The following is a 21469-nucleotide window of genomic DNA, read 5'->3' as shown; positions in this document are numbered from 1 at the left end:
ACGGGAATGACGGGAACACAGCTTCTCCATGTTGGACTTGACCAATCCCTCCTGGAATAACGGGAATGATAACGGGAATGGAACCGGGAATGACGGGAACACAGCTTCTCCATGTTGGACTTCACCAATCCCTCCTGGAATAACGGGAATGAAAACGGGAATAACGGGAATGACGGGAACACAGCTTCTCCATGTTGGACTTCACCAATCCCTCCTGGAAAACCGGGAATGGAAACGGGAATGGGAACACAGCTTCTCCATGTTGGACTTCACCAGCCCCTCCTGGAATAATGGGAATGGAAACGGGAAAAATGGGAATGACGGGAACACAGCTTCTCCATGTTGGACTTGACCAATCCCTCCTGGAATAACGGGAATGATAACGGGAATGACGGGAACACAGCTTCTCCATGTTGGACTTGACCAATCCCTCCTGGAATAACGGGAATGGAACCGGGAATGGAACCGGGAATGGAACCGGGAATGACGGGAACACAGCTTCTCCATGTTGGACTTCACCAATCCCTCCTGGAATAACGGGAATGGAAACGGGAAAAATGGGAATGACGGGAACACAGCTTCTCCATGTTGGACTTCACCAATCCCTCCTGGAATAACGGGAATGGAACCGGGAATGGAACCGGGAATGACGGGAACACAGCTTCTCCATGTTGGACTTCACAAATTCCTCCTGGAATAACGGGAATTACGGGAATGACGGGAACACAGCTTCTCCATGTTGGACTTCACCAGCCCCTCCTGGAAAACCGGGAATGATAACGGGAATGGAACCGGGAATGGAACCGGGAATGACGGGAACACAGCTTCTCCATGTTGGACTTGACCAATCCCTCCTGGAATAACGGGAATGATAACGGGAAAAAGGGGAACACAGCTTCTCCATGTTGGACTTCACCAGCCCCTCCTGGAATAACGGGAATGATAACGGGAATGGAACCGGGAATGGAACCGGGAATGACGGGAACACAGCTTCTCCATGTTGGACTTGACCAATCCCTCCTGGAATAACGGGAATGAAAACGGGAAAAATGGGAATGACGGGAACACAGCTTCTCCATGTTGGACTTCACCAATCCCTCCTGGAATAACGGGAATGGAAACAGGAATAACGGGAATGACGGGAACACAGCTTCTCCATGTTGGACTTGACCAATCCCTCCTGGAAAACCGGGAATGATAACGGGAATGGAACCGGGAATGGAACCGGGAATAACGGGAACACAGCTTCTCCATGTTGGACTTGACCAATCCCTCCTGGAAAACCGGGAATGATAACGGGAATGGAACCGGGAATGGAACCGGGAATGGAACCGGGAATGACGGGAACACAGCTTCTCCATGTTGGACTTCACCAGCCCCTCCTGGAAAACCGAGAATAACGGGAATGGAACCGGGAATAACGGGAATGATGGGAACACAGCTTCTCCATGTTGGACTTCACCAGCCCCTCCTGGAATAACGGGAATAATAACGGGAATGATAACGGGGATAACGGGAACACAGCTTCTCCATGTTGGACTTGACCAATCCCTCCTGGAATAACGGGAATGATAACGGGAATGATAACGGGAATGGAACCGGGAATGACGGGAACACAGATTGTCCATGTTGGACTTCACCAGTCCCTCCTGGAAAACCGGGAATGAAAACGGGAATGGAACCGGGAATGACGGGAACACAGCTTCTCCATGTTGGACTTCACCAATCCCTCCTGGAAAACCGGGAATGAAAACGGGAATAATGGGAATGGGACTGGGAATAACGGGGATGGGAACGATGGCGATATTAATGTCCTGAAACCCCAAGTTCCAGAATTCCAGACAACAAATCCCAAACATGAAATTCTCAAACTTTCCCAAAATTTGGGATTTCCAAAGATTACCAAATCCCAAATCCCGGAACCCCCATCCCAAAACCCAAATCATCCCAAACCCCAAATCCCACATCTCAAATCTCCCCCCGTTCTCACCTTGGTCCTCGGGGTGGATGTTGTCCATCCATCCCCAATCCCCAAAAATCCCCAAAAATCCCAAAAACCCCAAACCCCAAAGAGCCCGAAGTGCACCTGTGGCTCCTGGGGGTAGATGTTGTCCATCCATCCCCAATCCCCAATTCCCAATCCCAATCCCAATTCCCAATTCCCAATTCCCAATCCCCCATAGGGTCTCACCTGTGGCTCCTGGGGGTCAATGTTGTCCATCCATCCCCAATTCCCAATCCCCAATTCCCAATCCCCAATTCCCAATCCCAATCCCAATCCCGATTCCCAATCCCACCTGTGGCTCCTGGGGGTAGATGTTGTCCATCCATCCCCAATTCCCAATCCCAATCCCAATCCCATTCCCAATCCCACCTGTGGCTCCTGGGGGTAGATGTTGTCCATCCATCCCCAATCCCCAATTCCCAATTCCCAATTCCCAATCCCAAATCCCAAAGTCTCACCTGTGGCTCCTGGGGGTAGATGTTGTCCATCCATCCCCATTCCCAATCCCAAATCCCAATCCCAAATCCCAATCCCACCTGTGGCTCCTGGGGGTAGATGTTGTCCATCCATCCCCAATCCCAATCCCAATTCCCAATCCCGATTCCCAAATTCCCACCTGTGGCTCCTGGGGGTAGATGTTGTCCATCCATCCCCAATCCCAATTTCCAATTCCCAATTTCCAATTCCCAATTCCCAATCCCAATCCCAATCCCGATTCCCAATCCCACCTGTGGCTCCTGGGGGTAGATGTTGTCCATCCATCCCCATTCCCAATCCCAATCCCAATCCCAATATCCCAATCCCATTCCCAATCCCACCTGTGGCTCCTGGGGGTAGATGTTGTCCATCCATCCCCAATCCCAATTCCCCAATCCCAATATCCCAATCCCATTCCCAATCCCACCTGTGGCTCCTGGGGGTAGATGTTGTCCATCCATCCCCATTCCCAATCCCAATTCCCAATCCCGATTCCCAAATTCCCACCTGTGGCTCCTGGGGGTAGATGTTGTCCATCCATCCCCAATCCCAATTTCCAATTCCCAATTTCCAATTCCCAATTCCCAATCCCAATCCCAATCCCGATTCCCAATCCCACCTGTGGCTCCTGGGGGTAGATGTTGTCCATCCATCCCCATTCCCAATCCCAATCCCAATCCCAATATCCCAATCCCATTCCCAATCCCACCTGTGGCTCCTGGGGGTAGATGTTGTCCATCCATCCCCAATCCCAATTCCCCAATCCCAATATCCCAATCCCATTCCCAATCCCACCTGTGGCTCCTGGGGGTAGATGTTGTCCATCCATCCCCAATTCCCAATCCCAATCCCAATCCCAATCCCAATTCCCAAATTCCCACCTGTGGCTCCTGGGGGTAGATGTTGTCCATCCATCCCCAATCCCAATCCCAATCCCAATCCCGATTCCCAATCCCACCTGTGGCTCCTGGGGGTAGATGTTGTCCATCCATCCCCAATCCCAATTCCCAATTCCCAATTCCCAATCCCAATCCCGATTCCCAATCCCACCTGTGGCTCCTGGGGGTAGATGTTGTCCATCCATCCCCAATCCCAATTCCCAATCCCAATCCCAATCCCAATCCCAATTCCCAATCCCAATCCCAATTCCCAATTCCCGATCCCAATCCCGATTCCCCATAGGGTCTCACCTGTGGCTCCTGGGGGTCAATGTTGTCCATCCATCCCCAATCCCAATTCCCAATTCCCAATCCCAATCCCAATCCCGATCCCAAATCCCAATCCCACCTGTGGCTCCTGGGGGTACATGTTGTCCATCCATCCCCATTCCCAATCCCAATATCCCAAACCCATTCCCAATCCCACCTGTGGCTCCTGGGGGTAGATGTTGTCCATCCATCCCCATTCCCAATCCCAAATCCCAATCCCAAATCCCAATCCCACCTGTGGCTCCTGGGGGTAGATGTTGTCCATCCATCCCCAATCCCAATTCCCAATCCCAATCCCAATCCGACCTGTGGCTCCTGGGGGTAGATGTTGTCCATCCATCCCCAATCCCAATCCCAATCCCAATCCCAATCCCAAATCCCAAATTCCCACCTGTGGCTCCTGGGGGTAGATGTTGTCCATCCATCCCCATTCCCAATATCCCAATCCCGATTCCCAAATTCCCACCTGTGGCTCCTGGGGGTAGATGTTGTCCATCCATCCCCAATCCCAATCCCAATTCCCAATCCCAATTCCCAATTCCCAATCCCAATTCCCGATCCCAATTCCCAATTCCCAATCCCACCTGTGGCTCCTGGGGGTAGATGTTGTCCATCCATCCCCAATCCCAATCCCAATTCCCAATCCCAATTCCCAATTCCCAATCCCAATTCCCGATCCCAATTCCCAATTCCCAATCCCACCTGTGGCTCCTGGGGGTAGATGTTGTCCATCCATCCCCAATCCCAATCCCAATCCCGATCCCAATCCCAAATCCCAAATTCCCACCTGTGGCTCCTGGGGGTAGATGTTGTCCATCCATCCCCATTCCCAATCCCAATCCCAATTCCCAAATCCCAAATTCCCACCTGTGGCTCCTGGGGGTAGATGTTGTCCACCAGGCGTTTGTAGCGGGGCCGGAGCGCGCCGCAGCAGCCGCACAGCCCTGCCGGGAACACCGGGACACCGTCGGAACACCGGGAATAACGGGACACACCGGGAACACCGGGACACCGTCGGAACACCGGGAATAACGGGAATACCGGGACACCATCAGAACACAACGGGAACAACGGGAATACCGGGAACACCGGGAAAATTGGGGAAAACCGGGAATACCGGGACACAACGGGGCACAACGGGAACAACGGGACACAACGGGAATATCGGGAATACCGGGACACAACGGGACACACTGGAACATCGGGAACACTGGGAATACCGTGACACAACGGGACATAACGGGAACATCGGGAAAACCGGGAATACCGGGACACACCAGGTAAATCAGGACACAACGGGACACAACAGGACACATGGGAATGTCGGGAACACTGGGACACAACGGGAACACCGGGACACAACGGGACACAACGGGAACGTCGGGGGCACAACGGGAACGTTGGGAACACCGGAAACACTGGGAACACCGGGACACAACGGGACACACGGGAACGTCGGGAACACCAGGAATACCGGGACACAATGGGACACAACGGGAACACCGGGAACACCGGGAATACCAGGACACACCGGGAAAACCAGGACACAACAGGACACAACGGGAACGTCGGGAACACCAGGAATACCGGGACACAACGGGACACCATGGGGAAACTGGGAACACCGGGACACAATGGGAACGTCGGGAAAAGCGGGAATACCGGGGAAAACCGGGAATACTGGAAAACCAGGACACAACGGGACACGATGGGAAAACTGGGAATACCGGGACACAATGGGACACAACGGGAACACCAGGAATACCGGGACACAACGGGAACGTCATGAAAACCGGGAAAACCGGGACACAATGGGAACATCGGGAAAACCAGGAAACTGGGGAAATGGGGGAAAACCAGGAATACCCGGGAAACCAGGAAAACCGGGGAAACTGGGAATACCGGGGAACCGGGGAAATTGATGAAAACCGGGAATACTGGGGATACCGGGGAAACCGGGGATACCGGGGAAACCGGGGAACCGGGAGACATGGGACCATTGGGAAATCCGGGAAAACCGGGGAAACCGGGACACAACGGGAAATGTTGGGAAATCTGGGAAAACTGGGGGAAAATCAGAAAAACTGGGGGAAAATTGGGGAAAAATGAGGGAAAAAATCAGAAAAATCTGGGGAAAACTGGGGGGGGGAAATTGGGGAAAATCTGGGGAAAATTGGAAAAAATTTGGGGAAAATTTGGGAAAATTAGGGGCAAAATTGGGAAAATTTGGGGAAAATTTGAGCGGAAAAAATCAGAAAAATCGGGGGAAAATTGGGGGGGAAAATTGGGGAAAACTGGGGGGGGAATTGGGAAAAATTTGGGGAAAAGTGGGAAAAATCTGGGGAAAATTTTGGGGAAAATTGGGGAAAATTGGAAAAAATTTGGATGAAAAATCAGAAAAATCCGGGGAAAATTGGGGGGGAAACTGGGAAAAATTGGGGGGGGAAATTGGGAAAAATTGGGAAAAATTTGGGGGAAAATTGGGGGGAAATCAGAAAAGTCTGGGGAAATTGGGAAAAATTTTGGGGGAAAATCGGGGGAAAATTGGAGAAAATTTGGAGGAAAAATCAGAAAAATCTGGGAAAAATTGGGGGAAAATCTGGGAAAAATCTTGGGAAAATTGGGGGGAAATTGGGGAAAAAAACAGGGGGGAAAAATCTTGAAAAAATCAGGAAAAAATCAGACAAATCTGGGAAAACATGGAAAAAATTCTGGAGAAAATTCAGGGGGAAATCAGACAAATCTGGGGAAAATTGGGGCAAAATGGGGAAAAAATCAGGGAAAATTGGGAAAATTTGTGGAAAATTGGGGAAAAATATCAGAAAAATCGGTGAAAATATGGGAAAATTGGGGGGAAATTGGGATGAAAATCAGGGACAATATGGGTAACTCTAGGAAAATTGGGAAAATTTGGGGGAAATCGTGGAAAAAATTGGGGGCAAAAAAATCAGAAAAATTTGGGGAAAGTTGGGAAAAATTCCGGAAAAAAATGGGGAAAGTCCGAAACAATTCAGAAAAATCCGGAAAAAATTGGGGGCGAATTTGGGGAAAAACAAAAAATCAAAAAAATCTGGGGGGATTTGGGACCATTGGGGATTTGGGGTCTGGGATTTGGGGTCTGGGATTCAGGATTTGGAGTTCAGTGTTTCTGATTTAGGATTTGGGGTTTGGGGTTCAGGATTTTGAGTTTGGGGCCATTTGGGGTTTGGGATTCAGGATTTTTGGGATTTGGGGTTCAGTGTTTCTGATTCAGGATTTGGGGTTCAGGATTTGGGGTTCAGGGTTTGGCACCATTTGGGGTTTGGGATTCAGGATTTTTTGGGGTTTGGGGTTCAGGATTTGGGGTTTGAGGCCATTTGGGGTTTGAGATTCAGGATTTTTGGGGTTCGTGGTTCAGGATTTAGGGTTCAGGATTTGGGGTTTGGGACCATTCGGGGTTTGGGATTCAGGATTTTTTGGGATTTGGGGTTCAGGATTTGGGGTTTGGGATTCAGCATTTGAGGTTCAGGGTTCAGGATTTGGGACCATTTGGGATTCAGGGTTTGGGATTCAGGATGTGGGATTCAGGATTTGGGGTTCAGGGTTCAGGATTTGGGACCATTTGGGAAGTGGGATTCAAGGTTCAGGGTTTGGGGTTTGGGATTTGGGGTTCAGGATTTGGGATTCAGGATTTGGGGTTCAGGGTTTGGGGTTTGGGATTCAGGGTTCAGGGTTTGGGGTTTGGGGTTCAGGATTTGGGATTCAGGATTTGGGGTTCAGGGTTTGGGGTTTGGGATTCAGGGTTCAGGGTCTGGAGTTCAGGGTTTGGGGTTCAGGGTTTGGGATCATTTGGGGTTCAGGGTTTGGGGTTCAGGGTTTGAGGTTTGGGGTTCAGGGTTTGGGGTTCAGGGTTTGGGATCATTTGGGGTTCAGGGTTTGGGGTTCAGGGTTTGAGGTTTGGGGTTCAGGGTTTGGGGTTCAGGGTTTGGGGTTCAGGGTTTGGGATCATTTGGGGTTCAGGGTTTGAGGTTCCAGGTTCGGGGTTCGGGCCTGTTTGGGGTTCAGGGTTTGGGGTTCAGGGTTTGAGGTTTAGGGTTCAGGGTTTGGGGTTCAGGGTTTGGGATTCAGGGTTTGGGACCATTTGGGGTTCAGGGTTTGAGGTTTGGGGTTCAGGGTTTGGGGTTCAGGGTTTGGGATCATTTGGGGTTCAGGGTTTGGGGTTCAGGGTTTGAGGTTTAGGGTTCAGGGTTTGGGGTTCAGGGTTTGGGATTCAGGGTTTGGGACCATTTGGGGTTCAGGGTTTGAGGTTCCAGGTTCGGGGTTCGGGCCTGTTTGGGGTTCAGGGTTTGGGGTTCAGGATTCAGGATTTGGGATCGTTTGGGGTTCAGGGTTTGGGGTTCAGGGTTTGGGATCATTTGGGGTTCAGGGTTTGGGACCATTTGGGGTTCAGGGTTTGGGGTTCAAGGTCTGGGCCCGTTTGGGGTTCGGGGTTTGGGGTCGGGCTCCCTTCCCTCGGCGCCGCCGCCGCGCACAGCCGGGGCCGGGGCCGGGGCCGGGGCCGGGAAGGACGTTCGGGATTTCAGAGGTCACCGGGGATTCCCAAAATCCCCAAATCCCAAAATCCCCTTAATCCCAAAAAGGGGGGGAGGGGGAGGGCGCCAGCTGCTGCTCCAGCTGCTCCTCGTTAGGGACGGCCCCGAAACCCCGGATCCCGCCCCAAAACCCGAAAATTCGGCCCCAAAACCCCCAGAATCAGCCCCGAAACCCCCGGATCCCGCCCCAAAACCTGAAAATTCGGCCCCAAAACCCCCAGAACCAGCCCTGAAACCCCCAGAATCAGTCCCAAAATCCCCGGATTCTGCCCCAAAACTCTGGATTCAACCCCAAAACCCGAAAATTCGGCCCCAAAACCCCCAGAATCAGCCCCAAAATCCCCAGAATCAGCCCCGAAATCCCCAGAATCAGCACCAAAATCCCCGGAGTCCGCCCCAAAACTCTGGATTCAACCCCAAAATGCCGGGTTCGGCCCCCAAAGCACAGGATCGACACCAAAATCCTAAAATTTGGCCCCAAAATCCCCGGAGTCCGCCCCAAAACTCCGGATCCCACCCCAAAACCCGAAAATTCGGCCCCAAAACCCCCAGAATCAGCCCCAAAATCCCCAGATTCTGCCCCAGAACTCCGGATTCAACCCCAAAACGCCGGGTTCGGCCCCAAAAGCACAGGATCAACACCAAAATCCTAAAATTTGGCCCCAAAAATCCCTGGATGTGTCCCCAGAATCCCCAAAGGCCGCCCCAAATGCTCTGAGTTCAGCACCGAAAACCCGGATTCGACCCCAAAAATGCGGATTCGGCCCCAAAATCCCAAAGTCCACCCCAAAATCCTGGATCTGGCCCCAAAGTCCTGAAATTCAGCCCCAAAACTCCCAAATTTGACCCCAAAATCCCAGAATTTGGGCCAAAAAATGCAGAATCGGCCCCAAAATCCGGAATCAGCCCCAAAATCCCTGGACTCGACCCCAAAACCGGCCCAAAATCCCAAATTCGACCCCAAAATCTCCAAACGAGGCTCCAAAATCCCCAGATTTGGCCCCAAAATCCCCAAAATGGCCCCAAAATCTCGGAATTTGGCTCCAAAATCCTGGAATGGGCCCCAAAATCTCAGAATTTGACCCCAAAATCCAGGGATTCAGCCCCAAAATCACAAAACTTGACCCTAAAATCCCAGAATCCGGGCCAAAAAACGCAGAATTGGCCCCAAAATCCGGAATCAGCCCCAAAATCCCCGGATTTGACCCTAAAAACGGCTCAAAATCCCAAATTCGACCCCAAAATCTCCAAACGAGGCTCCAAAATCCCCGGGATTTTGCCCCAAAATCCCCAAAATGGCCCCAAAATCCCCAAATTTGGCTCCAAAATCCTGGAATGGGCCCCAAAATCTCGGAATTCGGCCCCAAAATCCCAAAATTCAGCCCCAAAATCCCAAAACTTGACCCCAAAATCCCAGAATTTGGGCCAAAAAATGCAGAATCGGCCCAAAATCCTGGAATCGGCCCCAAAATCCCCGGATTTGACCCTAAAAACGGCGCAAAATCCCAAGTTCGACCCCAAAATCTCCAAACAAGGCTCCAAAATCCCCGGGATTTTGCCCAAAAATGGCCCCAAAATCCCCAGATTTGGCTCCAAACCCCCCAGATTTGGCCCCAAAATCCTCAAATTTGGCCCAAAATGTTGGGATTCGGTCCCGTCCTTGGGGAGCTTCCAACCCCACAAATAACCCCAAATCCCCCCCCAAAAATCCTGAAATCCCACCAGGAAATTCCCCAAATCCCAGAAATCACCAGAAAATCCCGATCGCCACCCAAAATTCACCCCAAAAAATGCCCAAAGTCCCATAAAAAATGCCCCAAATTCTACCCAAAAAACCCCAAAATTCCACCAAAATACCCAAAAAAATCCCAACAGAAAAAAACCCCCAAAATCCCACAAAAAAAACCCCAAAATCCCACAAAAAAACCCCAAAATCCCACAAAAACCCCCCAAAATCCCACCAAAGAAACCACAAAATCCCACCAAAAAAATCAGCAAATCCCACAAAAAAAACCCCAAAATCCCTGAAAAGAAACCCCAAAATGCCACAAAAAAATCCCCAAATCCTGTTAAAGAAACCCCAAAATCCCACAAATAACCCCAAAATCCCACAAAAAACCCCCAAATCCCTCAAAAGAAACCCCAAAATCCCTCAGAAGAAACCCCAAAATCCCATAAAAAACCCCAAAATCCCACAAAAAAACCCAAAATCCCACCAAAGAAAAAAACCCCAAATCCCACCAAAAAAACCCCAAAATCCCACAAAAAAACCCAAAATCCCACCAAAGAAAAAAACCCCAAATCCCACAAAAAAAACCCCAAAATCCCACAAAAAAACCCCAAAATCCCACAAAAAAACCCACAAAATCCCACAAAAAAACCCCAAATCCTACAAAAAACCCCCAAATCCCACAAATAACCCCAAAATCCACAAAAAAACCCCCCAAACCCCACAAAGAAACCCCAAATCCCCACGGAATTTTCCCAGGGTCATTCCCGTTGTGCAAAAAAACCCCAAAATCTCCCCAAAATCCACCCAAAATCCCAAACATTTGGGGTTCACAGACCCCAAACCGATCCCACCCCATAAATTTTGGGGTTTCCCGCAGGTTTTGGGGTTCCCAAACCGATCCCTCCCCATAACTTCTGGGGTTTCTGCAGATTTTGGGGTTCCCGGACCAATCCCACCCCACAAATTTTGGGATTTCCGCAGATTTTGGGGTTCCCAAACCGACCCCACCCCCTAAATTTGGGGTCCCCAAAACCACCCAACCCCACAGATTTTGGGTTTCCCTGCAGATTTTGGGCTTCCTGGACCAATCCCATGCCACAAATTTTGGGGTTTAGCGGGGATTTGGGGGTCTCCCGCTGATTTTGGGGTTCCTGGACCAATCCCACCCCACAAATTTTGGGGTTCCCTGCAGATTTTGGGGTTCCTGGACCCCAAACCGCTCCCACCCCATAAATTTGGGGTCCCCAAAACAAAACCCAACCCCACAGATTTTGGGGTTCCCCACAGAGTTTGGGGTTCCTGGACCGATCCCACCCCATAAATTTGGGGTTTCCAGAGGTTTTTGGGGTCCCCGCCGGGCATTTTGGGGTCCTTCACAGGGAATTTGGGGTTTCCCACAGATTTTGGGGTTCCTAAACCAATCCCACCCCACAGATTTTGGGGTCCCCAAAAACACCCAACCCCACAGATTTTGGGGTTCCCCGCAGATTTTGGGGTTCCTGGACTCCAAATTGCTCCCACCCCAGAAATTTGGGGTTCCCAAACCGATCCCACCCCACAAATTTTGGGGTTTCCTGCAGATTTTGGGGTTCCCAGACTCCAAACCGATCCCACCCCATAAATTTGGGGTTCCCAAACCGCTCCCACCCCACAGATTTTGGGGTTTCCCAGGGATTTTGGGGTTCCCAAACCGCTCCCACCCCATAAATTTTGGGGTTTCCTGCAGATTTTGGGGTTCCTAAACCAATCCCACCCCACAGATTTTGGGGTTTCCCAGGGATTTTGGGGTTCCCCGCAGATTTTGGGATTCCCAGACCCCAAACCAATCCCACCCCACAGATTTTGGGGTTTCCTGCAGATTTTGGGGTTCCCAAACCGATCCCACCCCATAAATTTTGGGGTTTCCCGCAGATTTTGGGGTTCCCAAACCGATCCCACCCCACAAATTTTGGGGTTTCCTGCAGATTTGGGGGTTCCTGGACTCCAAACCTCTCCCACCCCATAAATTTGGGGTTCCTAAACCGATCCCACCCCACAGATTTCGGGGTTTCCTGGAGGTTTTGGGGTCCCCGAACCGATCCCACCCCACAGATTTTGGTGCTTTCCAGGGATTTGGGGATTCCTCAGAGGTTTTGGGGTTACCGGAAGATTTTGGGGTTCCCAAACCGATCCCACCCCACAGATTTTGGGGTTTCCAGTGGTTTTTGGGGTGCCTCCCAGGGATTTTGGGTCTCGCCCGGTGATTTTGGGGTTCTTCCCGCTGTTTTTGGGGTTCTTCCCGGTGTTTTTGGGGTCCCCCCGGCGGTCCCGGGTCCCTCCCGGTGTTTTTGGGGTCCCCCGGTGATTTTGGGGTCCTTCCGGTGCTTTTGGGGTCCCTGCCGGTGGTTTTGGGGTCCCCCCGGCGGTCCCGGGTCCCTCACAGTGTTTTTGGGATCCCTCCGGTGATTTTGGGGTGCCCCTGGTGTTTTAGGGTCCCTCCCGGTGTTTTTGGGGTCCCCCTGGTGATTTTGGGGTCCCCTCGGTGATTTTGGGGTCCTCCCGCTGATTTTTAGGTCCCTCCCGATGTTTTTGGGGTCCCCCCACTAATTTTGGGTCCCCCCGGTGATTTTTGGGTCCCCCCGGTGTTTTTGGGGTCCCCCCCCGGTGTTTTTGGGGTGCCGCTCGCTGCCGGGGATGCTCGGGCGGGGCGGGGCCGGGGCCGCGTTCCCGCAGTTCCCGCCCCCATCCCGGCTCCGTTATCCCGGCTCCGTTATCCCGGCTCCGTTATCCCGGCTCCGTTATCCCGGCTCCCTCCCGGCTCCCTCCCGGCTCCATCCCGGTTCTGTCCCGGTTCTGTCCCGGTGCTATCCCGGTGTTATCCCGGTGTTATCCCGGCGCTCTCCCGCTCATTCCCGGTGCCGTACCGTACATGGCGCTGCGGCGGCGGCGGCGGAGCCGGGAGCGGCGGGGGCGGCCCCGGGGGCGGCAACGGCGGGAGAGCCCCGCCCGCCGGGAAACACCGGGAAAACCGGGAATGGAGGGAACGCCGGGAATGAACGGGAGAGCCCCGCCCGCCGGGAAACACCGGGAAAACCGGGAAAACCGGGAATGGAGGGAACGCCGGGAATGAACGGGAGAGCCCCGCCCGCCGGGAAACACCGGGAAAACCGGGAACGGGAACGCCGGGAACGGGAACGCCGGGAACGGGAAACACCGGGAATGGGAACGCCGGGAACTGCGGGAGAGCCCCGCCCGCCGGGAAACACCGGGAAAACCGGGAAAACCGGGAATGGGAACGCCGGGAACGGGAACACCGGGAATGGAGGGAAAACCGGGAATGGAGGGAACGCCGGGAATGGAGGGAACACACCGGGAATGAACGGGAGCGGCTTCGCCCGCCGGGAAAACCGGGAATGGAGGGGAAACCGGGAACGGGAACACCGGGAATGGGAACGCCGGGAATGAACGGGAGCGGCTCCGCCCGCCGGGAAAACCGGGAATGGAGGGGAAACCGGGAACGGGAACACCGGGAATGAACGGGAGCGGCTCCGCCCGCGGGGAGCACCGGGAAACAGCGGGAAAACCGGGAATGGAGGGAACACCGGGAATGGAGGGAACACCGGGAATGAACGGGAGCACCGGGAACGGGAAACACCGGGAACTGCGGGAGCGGCTCCGCCCGCGGGGAGCACCGGGAACCGCCGGGAAAACCGGGAATAGGAAAACCGGGAATGGACGGAACACCGGGAATGAACGGGAATGGGAAAAACCGGGAATAGGAACGGGGATGGGAAAAACCGGGAATGGGAAAAAAACCAGGAATGGGAACGGGAACAGGAACGGAGGGAAAACCGGGAATGGGAACGGGACCAAGAAAACCGGGAATGGGAACAGGGAAAAAACAGGAATGGGAACAGGAACGGAGGGAAAACCGGGAATGGGAACAGGAAAATAACTGGGAATGGGAATGGGAAAACCGGGAATGGGAACGGGAAAAAAATGGGAATGGGAACAGGAAAACCGGGAAAACCTGGGACGGGAACAGGGAAAACCAGGAATAGGGAAAACCGGGAGTCGGGAAAAATGGGAATAGGAAAACCAGGAATGGGGAAAACTGGGAACAGGAAAACCGGGAACGGGGATGGGAAAACCGGGAATGGGAATGGGGAAAACCGGGAACAGGAACGGGAAAAAAACGGGAATGGGGAAAACCGGGAACATGAATGAGAAAACTGGGAATGGGAATGGGAATGGGAATAGGAAAAAAACCGGGAATGGGAGAAGGAAAACCAGGAATGGAAACAATGGGAATGGGAAAGCTGGGAATGGGAACAGCGGGGAAAAAATGGGAATGGGGGAAAAAATGGGAATGGGAACGGCAGGAACAGGAAAACCTGGAATGGGAACAGTGGGAACAGAAAACCGGGAATGGGAGAGAGCGGGAACGGGAAACCGGGAATGGGGAAACAAGTGGGATAACCAGGAAAACAAACCGGGAATGGGAACGGTGGGAATGGGAACAACTGGGAATGGGAAAATGGGAATGAGAAACAGAATAGGATCACAGGGAATGGGACGGGGATGGAAAACCAGGAATGGGATCACTGGGATGGAAAACCAGGAGTGGGATCATTGGGAATGGGATCGGGATGGAAAACTGGGAATGGGATCACCGGGAATGGGAACAATCGGGAATGGGATCACAACCAGGAATGGGAAACTGGGAATGAAAAACTGGGAATGGGAAACTGGGAATGGGATCACTGGGAATGGGATCACTGGGAATGGGACCTCCAGAATGGGAACAACTGGGAATGGGATCACCGGGACAACTGGGAATGGGAATGGGATAAACGGGAATGGATTGGGAAAAACAACTGGGAATGGGAAACCAGGATTGGGATCAGGATGGAAAACTGGGAATGAGATCACTGGGAATGGGCACAAGCGGGAACGGGAAACTGGACATGGGATCACTGGGAATGGGATGGGGATGGAAAACCGGGAATGGGATCACCAGGATAGCCGGGATAACAACCAGGAATGAAATGGGATGGAAAACTGGGATGACAACCGGGAATGGGATCACCGGGATAACTGGGAATGGGAAACCGGGAATGGGATGGGAATGGAAAACTGGGAATGAGATCACTGGGAATGGGAACAACTGGGAATGAGATCACCAGGAATGGGAAATCAGGAATGGGATCACCGGGAATGGGATGGGGATGGAAAACCAGGAATGGGATAACCGGGATAACTGGGATAACAACCGGGAATGAATTGGGATGGAAAACTGGGATAACAACCGGGAATGGGATCACCGGGATAACCGGGAATGGGATCGAGATAAACGGGAATGGGATCGGGATAACTGGGAATGGGATCGGGATATTGGGAATGGGATCAGGATATAGGGAATGGGTGGGAGAACAACTGGGAATGGGTTGGGACAATCAGGGATGGGATTGGGATGTGGGGAATGGGATCGGGAACCGGGAATGGGATAATCAGGATTGGGGTTGGGATATCGGGAATGGGATTGGGAACTGGGAATGGGATTGGGAACTGGGAATTGGATTGGGATAGAGGGAATGGGATTGGGAACTGGGAATGAAGCGGGAACTGGGAATGGGATTGGGATATTGGGAATGGGATTGGGAACCGGAAATGGGACTGGGATCTGGGAATGGGGTTGGGAAATAGGAATGGGAATAGGAAATGAGAACCCGGAATGGGGCTGGGATAATCAGGAATGGGATTGGGAACTGGGACTGAGATTGGGAACATGGAATGGGATTGGGATATTGGGAATTCGGTTGGGAACTGGGAATGGAAAGTAGGAAATGGGAATGGGACATCAGGAATGAGCCCTGGGATCCGGGAATGGGATTGGGATCTGGAATGGGATTGGGAAACAGGAATGGGATTGGGATATCGGGAATGGGATCGGGAACTGGGAATGGGGCCGGGAATGGGATTGGGACATCGGGAATGAGCCCTGGGATCCGGGAATGGGATTGAGAAGCAGGAATGGGATTGGGAACTGGGAATGGGGCAAGGGGAACCGGGAATGGGATTTGGGACAATCAGGAGTGGGATTGGGATATTGGGAATGGGATTGGGAACTGGGAATGGGAAGTAGGAAATGGGAATGGCATTGGGGGCCAGGAATGGGATTGGGATATTGGGAATGGGGCCGGGAATGGGATTGGGATATCAGGAATGGGACTGGGAACTGGGAATGGGGCAAGGGGAACCGGGAATGGGATTTGGGACAATCAGGAGTGGGATTGGGATATTGGGAATGGGATTGGGATTGGGAATGGGATTGGGAACTGGGAATGGGATTGGGGGCTGGGAATGGGAACTGGGAAGTGGGAATGGTGTGGGGATATCAGGAATGGGAACCGGGACCAACCCCCCTGAATTCCGAAGGGAAACTGAGGCAGGGATCCCCAGCAGCGCCGCTCCCGACCCCACGAAGCCGGGAATAACAAATCCTGGGATCAGCCAGCCGGGAAAACCCTCGGATCCAAACATTCCCAACATTCCCAGAAATCCCCCGAATCCAGCGGGGTCAAAATCCCGCCAGGAACGGCGGCTCCGCCCCTTTCTGGGTGGGAATTATTCCACCCAAAAATCCCATAAAATAAAATAAAAAATCCAAAAAATCCCAAAAAATCCCATAAAATCCAAAACCCCCTAAAACCCCCATGAAATCCCAGAAATCCTTCAACCATTCCTGATTTTTCCCCTCAGCCATTCCCAATTTTTCCCCTTAAAAATTCCCGATTTTTTCCCTCACCCGTTCCCATTTTTTCCCCTTCAAAAATTCCCAGTTTTTCAGAGTTTTTTCCCCTCAGCCATTCCCGATTTCCCTCCAGCCATTCCTGATCTTTCCCCTCAGCCATTCCCAAATTTCTCTCCAAAATTCCCAGTTTTTCCCCTCATCCATTCCCACTTTTCCCGCAGCCATTCCAGTTCTTTTCCTTCAACCATTCCCAGTTTTTTCCCCCCCAAAAATTCCCATTTTTTCCCCTCACCATTCCCAACTTTTTTCCCTTCACTCATCCCCGATTTTCCCTCAAACGTTCCCATTTTTTCCCACAAAAATTCCCGATTTTTTCTCTCAAAAATTCCCGATTTTTTCCCTCAAAAATTCCCGATTTTTTCCCTCACCCATTCCCAATTTTCCCTCAACTATTCCCAGGTTTTCCCCCCCAAAATTCCCATTTTTATCCCTCATCATTCCCAATTTTTCCCTCACCCATTCCCAATATTTCCCCTTCACCCACCCCCGATTTTCCCTCACCCATTCCCATTTTTTTCCCTCAAAAATTCCCAATTTTCCCCACTGTTTCCCTTCAACCATTCCAAGTTTTTTCCTTCAACCATTCCCAGTTTTTTCTCTCAGAAATTCCCATTTTTTTCCCTTCACCATTCCAAATTTTTCCCCTCATCCGTTCCTGATTTTCCCTCAGCCATTCCCAATTTTCCCTCAACTATTCCCAGATTTTTCTCTCAAAAATTCCCGATTTTTATCCCTCAAAAATTCCCGATTTTTTTCCCAGTTTTTCCCCTCAACCATTCCCAGTTTTCCCCTCAGCCATTCCCAGATTTTTCTCTCAAAAATTCCCGATTTTTTCCCTCAAAAATTCCCAATTTTCCCCTCACCCATTCCCAGTTTTTCCCCTCACCCATTCCCAATTTTTTCCCTCAAAAATTCCCGATTTTCCCCAGTTTTTCCCCTCAACCATTCCCAGTTTTCCCTCAGAAATTCCCAAATTTTCCCTCAAAAATTCCCAATTTTCCCCTCAAAAATTCCCAATTTTTCTCTCAAAAATTCCCAATTTTTTTCCTCAGCCATTCCCAATTTTCCCCTCACCCATTCCCAATTTTTTCCCTGAAAAATTCCCGATTTTTTCCCAATTTTTCCCCTCAACCATTCCCAGTTTTCCCTCAGAAATTCCCAGTTTTTCCCCCCAAAATTCCCATTTTTATCCCTCATCATTCCCAATTTTTTCCCTCAGAAATTCCCATTTTTATCCCTCATCATTCCCAATTTTTTCCCTCAGAAATTCCCATTTTTATCCCTCATCATTCCCAATTTTTTCCCTCAGAAATTCCCATTTTTATCCCTCATCATTCCCAATTTTTTCCCTCAGCCATTCCAAATTTTCCCTCACCCATTCCTGACTTTTTCCCTCAAAATTTCCCGATTTTCCCAAGTTTTTCCTCTCATCCATTCCCGATTTTGTCTCAAAAATTCCCAATTTTTCCCAGTTTTTCCCCTCAACCATTCCCACTTTTCCCTCAGCCATTCCCAGTCTTTTCCCCCCAAAAATTCCCATTTTTTCCCCTCATCATTCCCAATTTTTTCCCTTCACTCATCCCCGATTTTCCCTCAAAAATTCCCATTTTTTCCCCCAAAAAAATCCCGATTTTTTCTCTCAAAAATTCCCAATTTTTTCCCTCGTCCATTCTTGATTTTCCCTCAGCCATTCCCAGTTTTTTCCTTCAAAAATTCCCATTTTTATCCCTCATCATTCCCAATTTTTCCCTCACCCATTCCCGATTTTGCCTCAAAAATTCCCAATTTTTTCCCTGAAAAATTCCCGATTTTTCCCAATTTTTCCCCTCAACCATTCCCAATTTTTCCCCTCAAAAATTCCCAATTTTTCCCCTCAACCATTCCTGGTTTTTCCAGATTTTCCCTCCAAACCTTTTGGAATCCCAAATTAAATTAAATTAAATTAAATTAAATTAAATTGGATTTATTATTTTATTTTATTTTATTTTATTTTATTTTATTTTATTTTATTTTCATTAAATTTATTCCCTCAGTGCCCGGCAATTCCCTGGAGACTCCAAAGGATTTTTTTGGGATCCCAAAACAGCCTTGAAAATACATCAGCAACCCCAAAATCCCGCCCCAGAATCCCAAAATTCAACAAAACTCCCCCAAATTCCTCTTGCAAAACCCCAAATCCCAATAAAAATCCCAAAATTCCATTTAAAAATCCCAAAATTCCATTTAAAAATCCCCAAATTCCATCAAAAATCCCAAATAAAAATTCCCAAAATTCCATCAAAAATCCCAAATTCCATCTAAAATCCCCAAATGCCATTAAAAATCCCAAAATCCCATTAAAATCCCAAAATTACATGAAAAATCCCAAATTCCATAAAAAAATCCGAAAATTCCGTTAAAAAAATCCCAAATCCCATTAAAAATTCCAAAATTCTGTTTAAAAAATCCCAAAATTCCATCAAAAACCCCAAAATTCCATCAAAAATCCCCAAATCCCATTAAAAAATCCCAAAATCCCATTAAAAACCCCAAAAGTCCATTAAAAATTCCAAAATTCCATGAAAAATATCCCAAAATCCCATCAAAAATTCCCAAAATTCCATCAAAAATCCCAAAATTCCATTTAAAAAATCCCAAAATTCCATCAAAAATCCCCAAATTCCAATTAAAAATTTCGAAAATTTCATTTAAAAATCCCAAAATTTCACTTGAAAAAATTCCCAAAATTCCATTAAAAATCCCCAAATTCCATCAAAAATCCCAAAATCCCATTAAAAAATCCCAAATTCCATTTAAAAATTCCCAAAATTCTGTTTAAAAAATCCCAAAATTCCATTTAAAAAATCCCAAAAATTCCATCAAAAATCCCAAAATTCCAATTAAAAAATCCCAAAATTCCATCAAAAATCCCAAAATTCCATCAAAAATATCCCAAAATCCCATTAAAAAATCCCAAAATTCCATGAAAAAAATCCCAAAATTCCATCAAAAATCCCAAAATTCCAAGAAAATCCAAGAATTCCATGAAAAAATCCCGAAATTCCATTAAAAATCCCCAAATTCCATTAAAAAAATCCCAAGTTCCGATAAAAAAATTCCAAAATCCCAAATAAAAATTCCCAAAATTCCATTAAAAATCCCAAATTCCATTTAAAAAATCCCAAAATTTCACTAAAAAATTCCCAAAATTTCATTAAAAATCCCAAAATTCCATCAAAAATCCCAAAATTCCATCAAGAATCCCCAAATTCCATTAAATATCCCCAAATTCCAATAAAAAAATCCCAAAATTCCATTAAAAAAATCCCAAAATTCCATCAAAAATCCCAAATTCCATCTAAAATCCCCAAATTCCATGAAAAGAATCCCCAACATTCCATCTAAAATCCCCAAATTCCATTAAATATCCCCAAATTCTACCAAAAATCCCAAAATTCCATTAAAAATCCCAAATTCCCTCAAAAAATCCCAAAAATTCCAATAAAAATCCCAAAATCCCTCAAAAAATCCCAAAATCCCAATTAAAAAACCCCAAAATTCCATCAAAAAATCCCAGAATTCCATTAAAAAAATCCCCAAATTCCACCAAAAATCCCAAAATTCCATTAAAAACCCCAAATTCCATTAAAAATCCCAAAATTCCATCAAAAATCCCAGAATTCCATTAAAAAAATCCCAAAATCCCATTAAATATCCCAAAAGTCCATCAAAAAAATCCCAAAATTTCACTCAAAAAATTCCCAAAATTCCATCAAAAACCCCAAAATCCCACCGAAAAAACCCCAAAATCCCACAGAAAAAAAATCTCCCGGATTTTGGGATATTTTGTGGCATTTTGGGGTTTTTTTTGTGGCATTTTGGGGTTTTTTTGTTGGATTTTTGGGGTTTTTTTGTGGCATTTTGGGGTTTTTTGTGGCATTTTGGGGGTTTTTTTCGGGGATTTTGGGGTTTTTTTTAGGGGATTTTGTTTTTTATGAAATTTGGGTTTTTATGGGATTTTTTGGGGTTTTTTTGTAGGATTTTGGGGTTTTTTTGTGGCATTTTGGGTTTTTTTTGTGGCATTTTGGGGTTTTTTTGTGGGATTTGGGGTTTTTTTTGTGGGATTTTGTTTTTTATGAAATTTGGGTTTTTATGGGATTTTTTGGGGTTTTTTTGTGGCATTTTGGGGTTTTTTTTGTGGCATTTTGGGTTTTTTTGTAGGATTTTGGGTTTTTTTTGTGGCATTTTGGGTTTTTTTGTAGGATTTTGGGGGTTTTCTTGTGGCATTTTGGGTTTTTTTTTGTGGGATTTTGGGGTTTTTTGTGGGATTTTGGGTTTTTTTGTGGCATTTTGGGTTTTTTTGTGGCATTTTGGGGTTTTTTTTTGTAGGATTTTGGGTTTTTTTCAGTAGGATTTTGGGGTTTTTTGGTGGGATTTGGGTTTTTTTGTGGGATTTTTCATGGGATTCTGGGGATTTTTGAAGGGGATTGGGGTTTTTATGGGATTTGGGGTTTTTTGGCTGGAATTGGGTTTTTTTAATGGGAGTTTTTGGGTTTTCCTCTGGGATTTTGGGGTTTTCCTGTGGGAATTTGTGGGGTTTTGGGTTGTTTTCTATGGGATTTGCAATTTTTTTAGTGGGATTTTGGGATATTTTGTGGGATTTTGGTTTTTTTTTGTGGCATTTCGGGGTTTTTGTGGGATTGG

The 21469-nt window shown here is 48.7% G+C and overlaps 1 long non-coding RNA gene across 1 annotated transcript; it reads right to left on the bottom strand.

Moving 5' to 3' along the window:
- Positions 1-1685: 1685 nt before the first annotated feature.
- On the bottom strand, positions 1686-13162 carry LOC119699712. The gene is made up of 3 exons (XR_005256508.1): positions 12897-13162; positions 4558-4634; positions 1686-1732 (listed from the first exon to the last, which is right to left on the bottom strand). It is a non-coding gene; the product is annotated as an uncharacterized LOC119699712 (long non-coding RNA).
- Between the last annotated feature and the right edge of the window lie 8307 nt (positions 13163-21469).

The sequence above is a fragment of the Motacilla alba genome, chromosome 3, assembly GCF_015832195.1.
Source record: "Motacilla alba alba isolate MOTALB_02 chromosome 3, Motacilla_alba_V1.0_pri, whole genome shotgun sequence".
Taxonomy (NCBI): Eukaryota; Metazoa; Chordata; class Aves; order Passeriformes; family Motacillidae; genus Motacilla; species Motacilla alba.
This window is presented reverse-complemented; position numbering and strand designations above follow the sequence as displayed.